Here is a 20,254-nt window from a genome sequence, read left to right as displayed (position 1 = left end):
CACTCTAACATTCTATGATTTGAACCTCTCCTGTGAGTCCAGTTTTAGATTCCGATGCTTCACTTAAGGTAAACTGTATCCCTTGGACCTTCTTATTGACGATGAAACACTGAAATTGCATCCGAATTTAATACAATTGCTCAATGCCGACTTAAGGACAAGAGGACTGACACTCTCACTTTCTATGATTTGAATCTCTCCTGTGAGTCCAGTTTTAGGTTCCGATGCTTCACTTCAGGTTTACTGTATTCCTTGGACCTTCTTATTGACGATTAAACACAGAAATTGCATCGGAATTAAACTCAAAAAGCACAATGCCGACTTAAGTAAAAGAGGACTGACACTCTCACTTTCTATGATTTGAACCTCTCCTGTGAGTCCATTTTTAGATTCCGTTGCTTCACTTCAGGTTTACTGTATCCCTTGGACTTTCTTATTGACGATGAAACACAGAAATTGCATCGGAATTAAATTCAAAAGGCACAATGCCGTCTTAAGTACAGACGGACTGACACTCTAACTTTCTATGGTTTGAACCTCTCCGGTGAGTCCATTTTTAGATTCCGATGCTTCACTTCAGGTTTAATGTATACCTTGCACCTTCTTATTGACGATGAAACACAGTAATTGCATCGGAATTTAATACAAAATGCAAGATGCCGACTTAAGTAAAAGAGGACTGACACTCTAACTTAAGATGATTTGAACCTCTCCTGTGAGTCCAGTTTTAGATTCCGATGCTTCACTTCAGTTTTACTGTATCAATTAGACCTTCTTATTGACAATGAAACACAGAAATTGCATCCGAAATTAATACAAATGGCACAATGCCGACTTAAGTACAAGAGGACTGACACTCTCACTTTCTGTGATATGAACGTCTCCTGTGTGTCCAGTTTTAGATTCCGATGCTTCACTTCAGGTTTACTGTATCTCTTGGACCTTCTTATTGGCGGTGAAACACAGAAATTGCATCGGAATTAAATTCAAAAGGCACAATGCCGACTTAAGTACAGACGGACTGACACTCTAACTTTCTATGGTTTGAACTTCTCCAGTGAGTCCAGTTTTAGATTCCGATGCTTCACTTCAGGTTTAATGTGTACCTTGCACCTTCTTATTGACGATGAAACACAGAAATTGCATCCGAATTGAATACAAAAATCACAATGCCGACTTAAGTAAAAGAGGGCTGTCACTCTCACTTTCTATGATTTGAACCTCTATTGTGAGTATAGTTTTAGATTCCGATGTTTCACTTCATAATTTGCTGTATCCCTTGGACCTTCATATTGACGATGAAACACAGAAATTGCATCAGAATTAAATTCAAAAGGCACAATGCCGACTTAAGTACAAGAGGACTGACACTCTTACTTTCTATGATTTGAACCTTTCCTGTGAGTCCAGTTTTAGATTCCGATGCTTCACTTCAGTTTTACTGTATCCCTTAGACCTTCTTATTGACAATGAAACACAGAAATTGCATCCGAATTTAATACAAATGGCACAATGCCGACTTAAGTACAAGAGGACTGACACTCTCACTTTCTATGATATGAACGTCTCCTGTGTGTCCAGTTTTAGATTCCGATGCTTCACTTCTGGTTTACTGTATCTCTTGGACCTTCTTATTGACGGTGAAACACAGAAATTGCATCGAAATTAAATTCAAAAATCACAATGCCGACTTAAGTAAAAGAGGGCTGTCACTCTCACTTTCTATGATATAAACCTCTATTGTGAGTATAGTTTTAGATTCCGATGTTTCTCTTCAGGATTTGTTGTATCCCTTGGACCTTCTTATTGACGATGAAACACAGAAATTGCATCGGAATTAAATTCAAAAGGCACAATGCTGACTTAAGTACAAGAGGACTGACACTCTTACTTTCTATGATTTGAACCTTTCCTGTGAGTCCAGTTTTAGATTCCGATGCTTCACTTCAGGTTTACTGTATTCCTTGGACCTTCTTATTGACGATGAAACACAGAAATTGCATCGAAATTAAATACGAAAAGCACAATGGCGACTTAAGTAAAAGAGGAATGACACTCTCACTTTCTATGATTTGAACCTCTCCTGTGAGTCCAGTTTCAGATTCCGGTGCTTCACTTAAGGTTTACTGTATCCCTTGGACCTTCTTAATGACGATGAAACACAGAAATTGCATCGGAATTTAATACAAAAGGCACAATGCCGACTTAAGTAAAAGAGGACTGACACTCTAACTTTCGATTATTTGCACCTCTCCTGTGAGTCCAGTTTTAGATTCCGATGCTTCACTTCATGTTTACTGTATACCGTGCACCTTCTTATCGACGTTGAAACACAGAAATTGGATCCGAATTTAATACAAATGGCACAATGCCGACTTAAGTAAAAGACGACTGACACTCTCACTTTCTACGATTTGAACCTCTCCTGTGAGTCCAGTTTTAGATTCCAATGCATCACTTCAGGTTTACTATATCCCTTGGCCCTTCTTATTGACGATGAAACACAGAAATTGCATCGGAATTTAATACAAAAGGCACAATGCCGACTTAAGTAAAAGAGGACTGACACTCTAAGTTTCGATGATTTGAACCTCTCCTGTGAGCCCAGTTTTAGATTCCGATGCGTCACTCCAGGTTTACTGTATCCCTTGGACCTTCTTATTGACAATGAAACACAGAAATTGCATCCGAATTTAATACAAATTGCACCATGCCGACTTAAGTACAAGAGGAGTGACACTCTCACTTTCTATGATTTGAACCTCTCCTGTGAGTCCAGTTTCAGATTCCGGTGCTTCACTTAAGGTTTACTGTATCCCTTGGACCTTCTTAATGACGATGGAACACAGAAATTGCATCGGAATTAAATTCAAAAAGCACAATGCCGACTTAAGTAAAAGACGACTGACACTCTCACTTTCTACGATTTGAACCTCTCCTGTGAGTCCAGTTTTAGATTACGATGCTCCACTTCAGGTTTACTGTATCTCTTGGACCTTCTTATTGACGATGAAACACAGAAATTGCATCGGAAATATATTCAAAAAGCACAATGCTGACTTAAGTAAAAGAGGACTGACACTCTCACTTTCTATGATTGGCACCTCTCCAGTGAGTCCAGTTTTAGATTCCGATGCTTCATTTCAGGTTTACTGTTTCCCTTGGACCTTCTTATTTACGATGAAACACAGAATTGCATCGTAATTAAATTCAAAAGGCACAATGCCGACTTAAGTACAGAAGGACTGACACTCTAAGTTTCTATGATTTGAAACTTTCCTGTGAGTCCAGTTTTATATTCCGATGCTTCACTTCAGGTTTAATGTATACCTTGCACCTTCTTATTGACGATGAAACACAGTAATTGCATCGGAATTTAATACAAAAGGCACAATGCCGACATAAGTAAAAGAGGACTGACACTCTAACTTTCGATGATTTGAACCTCTCCTGTGAGTCCAGTTTTAGATTCCGATGCTTCACTCAAGGTTTACTGTGGACCTTGGACCTTCGTATTGACAATGAATCACAGAAATTGCATCTGAATTTAATACAAATATCACAATGCCGACTTAAGTTCAAGAGGACTGACACTCTCACTTTCTATGATTCGAACGTCTCCTGTGATTCCAGTTTTAGATTCCGATTCTTCACCTCAGGTTTACTGTATCCCTTGGACCTTCTTATTGACTTTGAAACACAGAAATTGCATCCGAATTTAATACAAAAGGCACAATACCGACTTAAGCACAATAGGAGTGAGTCTCTAACTTTCTATGATTGACACCTCTCCTGTGAGTCCAGTTTTAGATTCCGATGCTTCACTTCAGGTTTACAGTATCCCTTGGACCTTCTTATTGACGATGAAACACAGAAATTGCATCGGAATTAAATTCAAAAGGCACAATGCCGACTTAAGTACAAGAGGACTGACACTCTAACTTTCTATGATTTGAACCTCTCCTGTGAGTCCTGTTTTAGATTCCGATGCTTCACTTCAGGATTACTGTATCCCTGGGACCTTCTTATTGACGATGAAGCAGAGAAATTGCATCCGAAATTAATACAAAAGGCACAATGCGACTTAAGTAAAAGAGGACTGATACTCTAACATTCTATGATTTGAACCTCTCCTGTGAGTCCAGTTTCAAATTCAGATGCTTCACTGAAGGTTTACTGTATCCCTTGGACCTTCTTATTGACGATGAAACACAGAAATTGCATCCGAATTTAATACAAAACGCACAATACCGACTTAAGTACAAGAGGAGTGACACTCTAACTTTCTATGGTTTGAATCTCTCCTGTGACTCCAGTTTTAGATTCCGATGCTTCACTTCAGGTTTACTGTATACCTTGGACCTTCTTATTGCCGATGAAACACAGAAACTGCATCCGAATTTAATACAAATGGCACAATGCCGACATAAGTACAAGAGGACTGGCACTCTCACTTTCTATGATTTGAACCTCTTCTGTGAGTCCAGTTTTAGATTCCGATGCTTCACTTCGGGTTTACTGTATCCCGTGGACCTTCTGATTGACGATGAAACTCAGAAATTGCATCGGAATTAAATTCAAAAAGCACAATGCCGACTTAGGTAAAAGAGGACTGACTCTCTCACTTTCTATGATTTGAACCTCTCCTGTGAGTCCAGTTTTAGATTCCGATGCTTCACTTCAGGTTTACTGTATCCCTTGGACCTTCTTATTGACAATGAAACACAGAGATGGCACCGGAATTAAATTCAAAAGGCACAATGCCGACTTCAGTACAAGAGGACTGACTCTCTAACATTCTATGATTTGAACCTCTCCTGTGAGTCCAGTTTTAGATTCCGATGCTTCACTTCAGGTAAACTGTATCCCTTGGACCTTCTTATTGACGATGAAACACTGAAATTGCATCCGAATTTAATACAATTGCTCAATGCCGACTTAAGTACAAGAGGACTGACACTCTCACTTTCTATGATTTGAATCTCTCCTGTGAGTCCAGTTTTAGGTTCCGATGCTTCACTTCAGGTTTACTGTATTCCTTGGACCTTCTTATTGACGATGAAACACAGAAATTGCATCGGAATTAAACTCAAAAAGCACAATGCCGACTTAAGTAAAAGAGGACTGACACTCTCACTTTCTATGATTTGAACCTCTCCTGTGAGTCCAGTTTTAGATTCCGATGCTTCACTTCAGGTTTACTGTATCCCTTGGACTTTCTTATTGACGATGAAACACAGTAATTGCATCGGAATTTAATACAAAATGCAAGATGCCGACTTAAGTAAAAGAGGACTGACACTCTAACTTAAGATGATTTGAACCTCTCCTGTGAGTCCAGTTTTAGATTCCGATGCTTCACTTCAGTTTTACTGTATCCCTTAGACCTTCTTATTGACAATGAAACACAGAAATTGCATCCGAAATTAATACAAATGGCACAATGCCGACTTAAGTACAAGAGGACTGACACTCTCACTTTCTATGATATGAACGTCTCCTGTGTGTCCAGTTTTAGATTCCGATGCTTCACTTCAGGTTTACTGTATCTCTTGGACCTTCTTATTGGCGGTGAAACACAGAAATTGCATCGGAATTAAATTCAAAAACCACAATGCCAACTTAAGTAAAAGAGGGCTGTCACTTTCACTTTCTATGATTTAAACCTCTATTGTGAGTATAGTTTTAGATTCCGATGTTCCACTTCAGGATTTGCTGTATCCCTTGGACCTTCTTATTGACGATGAAACACAGAAATTGCATCGGAATTAAATTCAAAAGGCACAATGCTGACTTAAGTACAAGAGGACTGACACTCTAACTTTCGATGATTTGAACCTTTCCTGTAAGTCCAGTTTTAGATTCCGATGCTTCACTTCAGGTTTACTGTATCCCTTGGACCTTCTTATTGACGATGAAACACAGAAATTGCATCGGAATTAAATTCAAAAGGCACAATGCCGACTTAAGTACAGACGGACTGACACTCTAACTTTCTATGGTTTGAACTTCTCCAGAGAGTCCAGTTTTAGATTCCGATGCTTCACTTCAGGTTTAATGTATACCTTGCACCTTCTTATTGACGATGAAACACAGAAATTGCATCCGAATTGAATACAAAAATCACAATGCCGACTTAAGTAAAAGAGGGCTGTCACTCTCACTTTCTATGATTTAAACCTCTATTGTGAGTATAGTTTTAGATTCCGATGTTTCACTTCATAATTTGCTGTATCCCTTGGACCTTCATATTGACGATGAAACACAGAAATTGCATCAGAATTAAATTCAAAAGGCACAATGCCGACCTAAGTACAAGAGGACTGACACTCTTACTTTCTATGATTTGAACCTTTCCTGTGAGTCCAGTTTTAGATTCCGATGCTTCACTTCAGTTTTACTGTATCCCTTAGACCTTCTTATTGACAATGAAACACAGAAATTGCATCCGAATTTAATACAAATGGCACAATGCCGACTTAAGTACAAGAGGACTGACACTCTCACTTTCTATGATATGAACGTCTCCTGTGTGTCCAGTTATAGATTCCGATGCTTCACTTCTGGTTTACTGTATCTCTTGGACCTTCTTATTGACGGTGAAACACAGAAATTGCATCGGAATTAAATTCAAAAATCACAATGCCGACTTAAGTAAAAGAGGGCTGTCACTCTCACTTTCTAAGATATAAACCTCTATTGTGAGTATAGTTTTAGATTCCGATGTTTCTCTTCAGGATTTGCTGTATCCCTTGGACCTTCTTATTGACGATGAAACACAGAAATTGCATCGGAATTAAATTCAAAAGGCACAATGCTGACTTAAGTACAAGAGGACTGACACTCTTACTTTCTATGATTTGAACCTTTCCTGTGAGTCCAGTTTTAGATTCCGATGCTTCACTTCAGGTTTACTGTATTCCTTGGACCTTCTTATTGACGATGAAACACAGAAATTGCATCGAAATTAAATACGAAAAGCACAATGGCGACTTAAGTAAAAGAGGAATGACACTCTCACTTTCTATGATTTGAACTTCTCCTGTGAGTCAAGTTTTAGATCCCGGTGCTTTACTTCAGGTATACTGTATCCCTTGGACCTTCTTATTGACGATGAAACACAGAAATTGCATCGGAATTAAATTCAAAAGGCACAATGCCGAATTAAGTACAGACGGACTGACACTCTAACTTTCTATGGTTTGACCCTCTCCAGTGAGTCCAGTTTTAGATTCCGATGCTTCACTTCAGGTTTAATGTATACCTTGCACCTTCTTATTGACGATGAAACACAGAAATTGCATCCGAATTTAATACAAAATGCCCAATGCCGACTTAAGTAAAAGAGGACTGACACCCTAACTTTCGATGATTTGAACCTCTCCTGTGAGTCTAGTTTTAGATTCCGATGCTTCACTCCTGGTTTACTGTATCCCTTAGACCCTCTTATTGACAATGAAACACAGAAATTGCATCCGAATTTAATAGAAATGGCACAATGCCGACTTAAGTACAAGAGGACTGACACTCTCACTCTCTGTGATATGAACGTCTCCTGTGTGTCCAGCTTTAGATTCCGATGCTTCACTTCAGGTTTACTGTATCTCTTGGACCTTCTTATTGACGATGAAACACAGAAATTGCATCGGAATTAAATTCAAAAATCACAATGCCGACTTAAGTAAAAGAGGGCTGTCACTCTCACTTTCTATGATTTGAACCTCTATTGTGAGTATAGTTTTAGATTCCGATGTTTCACTTCAGGATTTGCTGCATCCCTTGGACCTTCTTATTGACGATGAAACACAGAAATTGCATCGGAATTAAATTCAAAAGGCACAATGCCGACTTAAGTACAAGAGGACTGACACTCTTACTTTCTATGATTTGAACCTTTCCTGTGAGTCCAGTTTTCGATTTCGATGCTTCACTTCAGGTTTACTGTATTCCTTGTACCTTCTTATTGACGAAGAAACACAGAAATTGCATCGAAATTAAATACAAAAAGCACAACGCCGACTTAAGTAAAAGAGGACTGACACTCTCACTTTCTATGGCTTGAACCTCTCCTGTGAGTCCAGCCTTGGATTCCGATGCTTCACTTCAGGCTTAATGTATTCCTTGCACCTTCTTATTGACGATGAAACACAGAAATTGCATCGGAATTTAACACAAAAGGCACAATGCCGACTTAAGTGAGAGAGGACTGACACTCTAACTTTCTATGATTTGAACCTCTCCTGTGAGTCCAGTTTTAGATTCCGATGCTTCACTTCAAGTTTACTGTATCCCTTAGACCTTCTTGTTGACAATGAAACACTGAAATAGCATCCGAATTTAATACAAATGGCACAATGCGGACTTAAGTACAAGAGGACTGACACTCTCACTTTCTATGATTTGAGCGTACCTGTGAGTCCAGTTTTAGATTCCGATGCTTCACTTCAGGTTTACTGTATCTCTTGGACCTTCTTATTGACGATGAAACACAGAAATTGCATCGGAATTAAATTCAAAAATCACAATGCCGACTTAAGTAAAAGAGGGCTGTCACTCTCTCTTTGTATGATTTGAACCTCTCCTGTGAGTATAGTTTTAGATACCAATGTTTCACTTCAGGTTTTGCTGTAACCCTTGGACCATCTTATTGACGATGAAACACAGAAATTGCATCGGAATTAAATTCAAAAGGCAAAATGGCGACTTAAGTTCAAGAAGACTGACACTCTCACTTTCTATGATTTGAACCTCTCCTGTGAGTGCAGTTTTAGATACCGATGTTTCACTTCAGGTTTACTGTATCCCTTGGGCTTTCTTATTGACGATGAAACACAGAAATTGCATCGGAATTAAATTCAAAAGGCACAATGCCGACTTAAGTACAAAAGGACTGACACTCTAAGTTTCTATGATTTGAACCTCTCCTGTGAGTCCAGTTTTAGATTCCGATGCTTCACTTCAGGATTACTGTATCCCTGGGACCTTCTTATTGACGATGAAACAGAGAAATTGCATCCGAATTTAATACAAAAAGCACAATGCGAATTAGAAAAAAGAGGACTGATACTCTGACATTCTATGATTTGAACCTCTCCTGTGAGTCCAGTTTCAAATTCTGATGCTTAACTTAAGGTTTACTGTATACCTTGGACCTTCTTATAGACGATGAAACACATAAATTGCATCCGAATTTAATACAAAAGGCACAATACCGACTTAAGTACAAGAGGACTGACACTCTCACTTTCTATGATTTGAGCGTCTCCTGTGAGTCCAGTTTTAGATTCCGAGGCTTTACTTCAGGTTTACAGTATCTCTTGGACCTTCTTATGGACGATGAAACACAGAAATTGCATCGGAATTAAATTCAAAAATCACAATGCCGACTTAAGTAAAAGAGGGCTGTCACTCTCACTTTGTATGATTTGAACCTCTCCTGTGAGTATAGTTTTAGATTCCGATGTTTCACTTCAGGTTTACTGTATCCCTTGGACCTTCTTATTGACGATGAAACACAGAAATTGCATCGGAATTAAATTCAAAAGGCACAATGCCGACTTAAGTACAAGAGGACTGACACTCTAACTTTCTGTGATTTCAACCTCTCCTGTGACTCCAGTTTTAGATTCCGATGCTTCACTTCAGATTTACTGTATCTCTTGGACCTTCTTATTTACGATGAAACACAGAAATTGCTTAGGAATTAAATTCAAAAATCACAATGCCGACTTAAGTAAAAGAGGGCTGTCACTCTCACTTTGTATGATTTGAACCTCTCCTGTGAGTATAGTTTTAGATACCGATGTTTCACTTCAGGTTTTGCTGTATCCCTTGGACCATCTTATTGACGATGAAACACAGAAATTGCATCGGAATTAAATTCAAAAGGCAAAATGGCGACTTAAGTTCAAGAGGACTGACACTCTCACTTTCTATGATTTGAACCTCTCCTGTGAGTCCAGTTTTAGATTCCGATGTATCACTTCAGGTTTACTGTATCCCTTGGGCCTTCTTATTGATGATGATACACAGAAATTGCGTCGGAATTAAATTCAAAAGGCACAATGCCGACTTAGGTACAAGAGGACTGACACTCTAAGTTTCTATGATTTGAACCTCTCCTGTGAGTCCAGTTTTAGATTCCGATGCTTCACTTAAGGATTACTGTATCCCTGGGACCTTCTTATTGACGATGAAACAGAGAAATTGCATCCGAATTTAATACAAAAGGCACCATGCGAATTAGAAAAAAGAGGACTGATACTCTGACATTCTATGATTTGAACCTCTCCTGTGAGTCCAGTTTCAAATTCTGATGCTTCACTTAAGGATTACTGTATACCTTGGACCTTCTTATTGACGATGAAACACATAAATTGCATCCGAATTTAATACAAAAGGCACAATACCGACTTAAGTACAATAGGAGTGACACTCTAACTTTCTATGATTTGAATCTCTCCTGTGACCCCAGTTTTAGATTCCGATGCTTCCCTTCAGGTTTACTGTATCCCTTGGACCTTCGTATTGACGATGAAACACAGAAACTGGATCGGAATTTAATGCAAATGGCACAATGCCGACTTAAATACAAGAGGACTGACATTCTAACTTTCTATGGTTTGAACCTCTCCTGTGGGTCCGGTTTTAGATTCCGATGCTTCACTTCAGGATTACTGTATCCCTGGGATTTTCTTATTGACGATGAAACAGAGAAATTGCATCCCAATTAATACAAAAGGCACAAAACCGACTTAAGTACAAGAGGAGTGACACTCTAACTTTCGATGATTTGAACCTCTCCTGTGAGTCCAGTTTTAGATTCCGATGCTTCACTTCAGGTTTACTGTATCCCTTGGACCTTCTTATTGACAATGAAACAGAAAAATTGCATCCGAATTTAATACAAATGGCACAATGCCGACTTAAGTACAAGAGGAGTGACACTCTAACTTTCGATGATTTGAACCTCTCCTGTGAGTCCAGTTTTAGATTCCGATGCTTCACTTCAGGTTTACTGTATCCCTTGGAACTTCTTATTGACAATGAAACAGAAAAATTGCATCCGAATTTAATACAAATGGCACAATGCCGACTTAAGTACAAGAGGAGTGACACTCTAACTTTCGATGATTTGAACCTCTCCTGTGAGTCCAGTTTTAGATTCCGATGCTTCACTTCAGGTTTACTGAATCCCTTGGACCTTCATATTGACGATGAAACACAGAAATTGCATCGGAATTAAATTCAAAAGGCACAATGCCGACTAAAGTACAGAAGGACTGACACTCTAACTTTCTATGATTTGAACCTCTCCTGTGAGCCCAGTCTTGGATTCCGATGCTTCACTTCAGGTTTAATGTATACCTTGCACCTTCTTATTGACGATGAAACACAGAAATTGCATCGGAATTTAACACAAAAGGCACAGTGCCGACTTAAGTGAAAGAGGACTGACACTCTAACTTTCGATGATTTGAACTTCTCCTGTGAGTCCAGTTTTAGATTCCGATGCTTCACTTCTGGTTTACTGTATCCCTTAGACCTTCTTATTGGCAATGAAACACTGAAATTGCATCCGAATTTAAAACAAATGGCATAATGCCGACTTAAGTACAAGAGGACTGACACTCTCACATTCTATGATTTGAGCGTCTCCTGTGAGTCCAGTTATAGATTCCTATGCTTCACTTCAGGTTTACTGTATCTTTTGGACCTTCTTATTGACTATGAAACACAGAAGTTGCATCCGAATTTATTACAAAAGGCACAACACCGAATTAAGTACTAGAGGAGTGACACTCTAACTTTCTATGATTTGAAACTCTCCTGTGATTCCAGTTTTAGATTCCGATGCTTCACTTCAGGTTAACTGTATCCCTTGGACCTTCTTATTGACGAGGAAACACAGAAACTGGATCGGAATTTAATACAAATGGCACAATGCCGACTTAAGTACAAGAGGACTGACACTCCCACTCTCTATGATTTGAATCTCTCCTGTGACTCCAGTTTTAGATTCCGATGCTTCACTTCAGGTTTACTGTATCCCTTGGACCTTCTTATTGACGATGAAACACAGAAATTGCATCGGAATTAAATTCAAAAGGCACAATGCCGACTTAAGTCCAGAAGGACTGACACTCTAACTTTCTATGATTTGAACCTCTCCTGTGAGGCCAGTTTTGGATTCCGATGCTTCACTTCAGGATTACTGTATCCCTGGGATTTTCTTATTGACGATGAAACAGAGAAAATGCATCCGAGTTAAATACAAAAGGCACAATGCGACTTAAGTAAAAGAGGACTGATACTCTAACTTTCGATGATTTGAACCTCTCCTGTGAGCCCAGTTTTACATTCCGATGCGTCACTTCAGGTTTACTGTATCCCTAGGACCTTCTTATTGACAATGAAACACAGAAACTGCAACCGAATTTAATACATATGGCACAATGCCGACTTAAGTACAAGAGGACTGACACTCTCACTTTCTATGATTTGAACGTCTCCTGTGAGTATGGTTTTAGATTCCGATGTTTCACTTCAGTTTTACTGTATCCCTTGGAACTTCTTATTGACGATGAAACACAGAAATAGCATCGGAATTACATTCAAAAGGCACAATGCCGACTTAAATACAAGAGGACAGACATTCTAACTTTCTATGGTTTGAACCTCTCCTGTGAGTCAAGTTTTAGATTCCGATGCTTCACCTCAGGTTTACTGTATCCCTTGGACCTTCTTATTGACGATAAACACAGAAATTGCATCCGAATTTAATACAAAAGGCACAATACCGACTTAAGTACAATAGGAGTGAGTCTCTAACTTTCTGTGATTTTAACCTCTCCTGTGAGTCCAGTTTTAGATTCCGATGCTTCACTTCAGGTTTACTGTATCCCTTGGACCTTCTTATTGACGATGAAACACAGAAACTGCATCCGAATTTAATACAAATGGCACAAGGCCGACTTCAGTACAAGAGGACTGACACTCTCACATTCAATGATTTGAACCTCTCCTGTGAGTCCAGTGTTAGATTCCGATGCTGCACTTCAGGTTTACTGTATCCCTCGGACCTTCTTATTGACGATGAAACACAGAAATTGCATCGGAAAAAAATTCAAAAGCACAATGCCGACTTAAGTAAAAGAGGACTGACACTCTCACTTTCTATGATTTGACCCTCTCCTGTGAGTCCAGTTTTAGATTCCGATGCTTCATTTCAGGTTTACTGTTTCCCTTTTACCTTCTTATTGCCGTGAAACACAGAAATTGCATCGGAAAAAAATTCAAAAAGCACAATGCCGACTTAAGTACAAGAGGACTGACACTCTCACTTTCTATGATTTGAACCTCTCCTGTGAGTGCAGTTTTAGATTCCGATGTTTCACTTCAGGTTTACTGTATCCGTTGGACCTTCTTATTGACGATGACACACAGAAATTGCATCGGAATTAAATTCAAAAGGCACAATGCCGACTTAAGTACATGAGGACTGACACTCTAACATTCTATGATTTGAACCTCTCCTGTGAGTCCAGTTTTAGATTCCGATGATTCACTTCAGGATTACTGTATCCCCGGGCACTTCTTATTGACGATGAAACAGAGAAATTGCATCCGAATTTAATACAAATGGCACAATGCGACTTAAGTAAAAGAGGACTGATACTCTAACATTCTATGATTTGAACCTCTCCAGTGAGTCCAGTTTCAAATTCCGATGCTTCACTTAAGGTTTGCTGTATCCCTTGGACCTTCTTATTGACGATGAAACACAGAAATTGCATCGAAATTAAATACGAAAAGCACAATGGCGACTTAAGTAAAAGAGGAATGACACTCTCACTTTCTATGATTTGAACTTCTCCTGTGAGTCAAGTTTTAGATCCCGGTGCTTTACTTCAGGTTTACTGTATCCCTTGGACCTTCTTATTGACGATGAAACACAGAAATTGCATCGGAATTAAATTCAAAAGGCACAATGCCGAATTAAGTACAGACGGACTGACACTCTAACTTTCTATGGTTTGACCCTCTCCAGTGAGTCCAGTTTTAGATTCCGATGCTTCACTTCAGGTTTAATGTATACCTTGCACCTTCTTATTGACGATGAAACACAGAAATTGCATCCGAATTTAATACAAAATGCCCAATGCCGACTTAAGTAAAAGAGGACTGACACCCTAACTTTCGATGATTTGAACCTCTCCTGTGAGTCTAGTTTTAGATTCCGATGCTTCACTCCTGGTTTACTGTATCCCTTAGACCCTCTTATTGACAATGAAACACAGAAATTGCATCCGAATTTAATAGAAATGGCACAATGCCGACTTAAGTACAAGAGGACTGACACTCTCACTCTCTGTGATATGAACGTCTCCTGTGTGTCCAGCTTTAGATTCCGATGCTTCACTTCAGGTTTACTGTATCTCTTGGACCTTCTTATTAAAGATGAAACACAGAAATTGCATCGGAATTAAATTCAAAAATCACAATGCCGACTTAAGTAAAAGAGGGCTGTCACTCTCACTTTCTATGATTTGAACCTCTATTGTGAGTATAGTTTTAGATTCCGATGTTTCACTTCAGGATTTGCTGCATCCCTTGGACCTTCTTATTGACGATGAAACACAGAAATTGCATCGGAATTAAATTCAAAAGGCACAATGCCGACTTAAGTACAAGGGGACTGACACTCTTACTTTCTATGATTTGAACCTTTCCTGTGAGTCCAGTTTTCGATTTCGATGCTTCACTTCAGGTTTACTGTATTCCTTGTACCTTCTTATTGACGATGAAACACAGAAATTGCATCGAAATTAAATACAAAAAGCACAACGCCGACATAAGTAAAAGAGGACTGACACTCTCACTTTCTATGATATGAACCTCTCCTGTGAGTCCAGTTTAGATTCCGATGCTTCACTTCAGGATTACTGTATCCCTTGGACCTTCTTATTGACGATGAAACACAGAAATTGCATCGGAATTAAATTCAAAAGGCACAATGCTGACATAAGTAAAGAAGGACTGACACTCTAACTTTCTATGTCTTGAACCTCTCCTGTGAGTCCAGCCTTGGATTCTGATGCTTCACTTCAGGCTTAATGTATTCCTTGCACCTACTTATTGACGATGAAACACAGAAATTGCATCGGAATTTAACACAAAAGGCACAATGCCGACTTAAGTGAAAGAGGACTGACACTCTAACTTTCTATGATTTGAACCTCTCCTGTGAGTCCAGTTTTAGATTCCGATGCTTCACTTCAGGTTTACTGTATCCCTTAGACCTTCTTGTTGACAATGAAACACTGAAATAGCATCCGAATTTAATACAAATGGCACAATGCGGACTTAAGTACAAGAGGACTGACACTCTCACTTTCTATGATTTGAGCGTACCTGTGAGTCCAGTTTTAGATTCCGATGCTTCACTTCAGGTTTTCTGTATCTCTTGGACCTTCTTATTGACGATGAAACACAGAAATTGCATCGGAATTAAATTCAAAAATCACAATGCCGACTTAAGTAAAAGAGGGCTGTCACTCTCTCTTTGTATGATTTGAACCTCTCCTGTGAGTATAGTTTTAGATACCAATGTTTCACTTCAGGTTTTGCTGTATCCCTTGGGCTTTCTTATTGACGATGAAACACAGAAATTGCATCGGAATTAAATTCAAAAGGCACAATGCCGACTTAAGTACAAAAGGACTGACACTCTAAGTTTCTATGATTTGAACCTCTCCTGCGAGTCCAGTTTTAGATTCCGATGCTTCACTTCAGGATTACTGTATCCCTGGGACCTTCTTATTGACGATGAAACAGAGAAATTGCATCCGAATTTAATACAAAAAGCACAATGCGAATTAGAAAAAAGAGGACTGATACTCTGACATTCTATGATTTGAACCTCTCCTGTGAGTCCAGTTTCAAATTCTGATGCTTCACTTAAGGTTTACTGTATACCTTGGACCTTCTTATAGACGATGAAACACATAAATTGCATCCGAATTTAATACAAAATGCACAATACCGACTTAAGTACAAGAGGAGTGACACTCTAACTTTCTATGATTTGAATCTCTCCTGTGACCCCAGTTTTAGATTCCGATGCTTCACTTCAGGTTTACTGTATCCCTTGGACCTTCTTATTGACGATGAAACACAGAAATTGCATCGGAATTAAATTCAAAAGGCACAATGCCGACTTAAGTACAGAAGGACTGACTCTCTAACTTTCTATGATTTGAACGTCTCCTGTGAGTCCAGTCTTGGATTCCGATGCTTCACTTCAGGCTTAATGTATTCCTTGCACCTTCTTATTGACGATGAAACACAGAAATTGCATCGTAATTTAACACAAAAGGCACAATGCCGACTTAAGTGAAAGAGGACTGACACTCTAACTTTCCATGATTTGAACCTCTCCTGTGAGTCCAGTTTTAGACTCCGATGCCTCACTTCAGGTTTACTGTATCCCTTAGACCTTCTTATTGACAATGAAACACTGAAATTGCATCCGAATTTAATACAAATGGCACAATGCGGACTTAAGTACAAGAGGACTGACACTCTCACTTTCTATGATTTGAGCGTCTCCTGTGAGTCCAGTTTTAGATTCCGATGCTTTACTTCAGGTTTACTGTATCTCTTGGACCTTCTTATGGACGATGAAACATAGAAATTGCATCGGAATTAAATTCAAAAATCACAATGCCGACTTAAGTAAAAGAGGGCTGTCACTCTCACTTTGTATGATTTGAACCTCTCCTGTGAGTATAGTTTTAGATTCCGATGTTTCACTTCAGGTTTACTGTATCCCTTGGACCTTCTTATTGACGATGAAACACAGAAATTGCATCGGAATTAAATTCAAAAGGCACAATGCCGACTTAAGTACAAGAGGACTGACACTCTAACTTTCTGTGATTTCAACCTCTCCTGTGACACCAGTTTTAGATTCCGATGCTTCACTTCAGATTTACTGTATCTCTTGGACCTTCTTATTTACGATGAAACACAGAAATTGCTTAGGAATTAAATTCAAAAATCACAATGCCGACTTAAGTAAAAGAGGGCTGTCACTCTCACTTTGTATGATTTGAACCTCTCCTGTGAGTATAGTTTTAGATACCGATGTTTCACTTCAGGTTTTGCTGTATCCCTTGGACCATCTTATTGACGATGAAACACAGAAATTGCATCGGAATTAAATTCAAAAGGCAAAATGGCGACTTAAGTTCAAGAGGACTGACACTCTCACTTTCTATGATTTGAACCTCTCCTGTGAGTCCAGTTTTAGATTCCGATGTATCACTTCAGGTTTACTGTATCCCTTGGGCCTTCTTATTGATGATGATACACAGAAATTGCGTCGGAATTAAATTCAAAAGGCACAATGCCGACTTAGGTACAAGAGGACTGACACTCTAAGTTTCTATGATTTGAACCTCTCCTGTGAGTCCAGTTTTAGATTCCGATGCTTCACTTCAGGATTACTGTATCCCTGGGACCTTCTTATTGACGATGAAACAGAGAAATTGCATCCGAATTTAATACAAAAGGCACCATGCGAATTAGAAAAAAGAGGACTGATACTTTGACATTCTATGATTTGAACCTCTCCTGTGAGTCCAGTTTCAAATTCTGATGCTTCACTTAAGGATTACTGTATACCTTGGACCTTCTTATTGACGATGAAACACATAAATTGCATCCGAATTTAATACAAAAGGCACAATACCGACTTAAGTACAATAGGAGTGACACTCTAACTTTCTATGATTTGAATCTCTCCTGTGACCCCAGTTTTAGATTCCGATGCTTCCCTTCAGGTTTACTGTATCCCTTGGACCTTCGTATTCACGATGAAACACAGAAACTGGATCGGAATTTAATGCAAATGGCACAATGCCGACTTAAATACAAGAGGACTGACATTCTAACTTTCTATGGTTTGAACCTCTCCTGTGGGTCCGGTTTTAGATTCCGATGCTTCACATCAGGTTTACTGTATCCCTTGGACCTTCTTATTGACGATGAAACACAGAAATTGCATCGGAATTAAATTCAAAAAGCACAATGCCGACTTACGTAAAAGAGGACTGACTCTCTCACTTTCTATGATTTGAACTTCTCCTGTGAGTCCAGTTTTAGATTCCGATGCTTCACTTCAGGTTTACTGTATCCCTTGGACCTTCTTATTGACGATGAAACACAGAAATTGCATCGGAATTAAATTCAAAAGGCACAATGCCGACATAAGTACAGAAGGACTGACACTCTAACTTTCTATGATTTGAACCTCTCCTGTGGGTCCGGTTTTAGATTCCGATGCTTCACTTCAGGATTACTGTATCCCTGGGATTTTCTTATTGACGATGAAACAGAGAAATTGCATCCCAATTAATACAAAAGGCACAATACCGACTTAAGTACAAGAGGACTGACACTCTAACTTTCGATGATTTGAACCTCTCCTGTGAGTCCAGTTTTAGATTCCGATGCTTCACTTCAGGTTTACTGTATCCCTTGGACCTCCTTATTGACAATGAAACAGAGAAATTGCATCCGAATTTAATACAAATGGCACAATGCCGACTTAAGTACAAGAGGAGTGACACTCTAACTTTCGATGATTTGAACCTCTCTTGTGAGTCCAGTTTTAGATTCCGATGCTTCACTTCAGGTTTACTGAATCCCTTGGACCTTCTTATTGACGATGAAACACAGAAATTGCATCGGAATTAAATTCAAAAGGCACAATGCCGACTAAAGTACAGAAGGACTGACACTCTAACTTTCTATGATTTGAACCTCTCCTGTGAGCCCAGTCTTGGATTCCGATGCTTCACTTCAGGTTTAATGTATACCTTGCACCTTCTTATTCACGATGAAACACAGAAATTGCATCGGAATTTAACACAAAAGGCACAGTGCCGACTTAAGTGAAAGAGGACTGACACTCTAACTTTCGATGATTTGAACTTCTCCTGTGAGTCCAGTTTTAGATTCCGATGCTTCACTTCTGGTTTACTGTATCCCTTAGACCTTCTTATTGGCAATGAAACACTGAAATTGCATCCGAATTTAAAACAAATGGCATAATGCCGACTTAAGTACAAGAGGACTGACACTCTCACATTCTATGATTTGAGCGTCTCCTGTGAGTCCAGTTATAGATTCCGATGCTTCACTTCAGGGGTACTGTATCTTTTGGACCTTCTTATTGACGATGAAACACAGAAGTTGCATCCGAATTTATTACAAAAGGCACAATACCGAATTAAGTACTAGAGGAGTGACACTCTAACTTTCTATGATTTGAAACTCTCCTGTGATTCCAGTTTTAGATTCCGATGCTTCACTTCAGGTTAACTGTATCCCTTGGACCTTCTTATTGACGAGGAAACACAGAAACTGGATCGGAATTTAATACAAATGGCACAATGCCGACTTAAGTACAAGAGGACTGACACTCCCACTCTCTATGATTTGAATCTCTCCTGTGACTCCAGTTTTAGATTCCGATGCTTCACTTCAGGTTTACTGTATCCCTTGGACCTTCTTATTGACGATGAAACACAGAAATTGCATCGGAATTAAATTCAAAAGGCACAATGCCGACTTAAGTCCAGAAGGACTGACACTCTAACTTTCTATGATTTGAACCTCTCCTGTGAGGCCAGTTTTAGATTCCGATGCTTCACTTCAGGATTACTGTATCCCTGGGATTTTCTTATTGACGATAAAACAGAGAAAATGCATCCGAGTTAAATACAAAAGGCACAATGCGACTTAAGTAAAAGAGGACTGATACTCTAACTTTCGATGATTTGAACCTCTCCTGTGAGCCCAGTTTTACATTCCGATGCGTCACTTCAGGTTTACTGTATCCCTAGGACCTTCTTATTGACAATGAAACACAGAAACTACAACCGAATTTATTACATATGGCACAATGCCGACTTAAGTACAAGAGGACTGACACTCTCACTTTCTATGATTTGAACGTCTCCTGTGAGTATGGTTTTAGATTCCGATGTTTCACTTCAGTTTTACTGTATCCCTTGGAACTTCTTATTGACGATGAAACACAGAAATAGCATCGGAATTACATTCAAAAGGCACAATGCCGACTTAAATACAAGAGGACTGACATTCTAACTTTCTATGGTTTGAACCTCTCCTGTGAGTCAAGTTTTAGATTCCGATGCTTCACCTCAGGTTTACTGTATCACTT

Source organism: Schistocerca piceifrons, chromosome 2, assembly GCF_021461385.2.
Source record: "Schistocerca piceifrons isolate TAMUIC-IGC-003096 chromosome 2, iqSchPice1.1, whole genome shotgun sequence".
NCBI classification, from domain to species: domain Eukaryota; kingdom Metazoa; phylum Arthropoda; class Insecta; order Orthoptera; family Acrididae; genus Schistocerca; species Schistocerca piceifrons.
Note: the sequence above shows the minus strand (reverse complement) of the source record.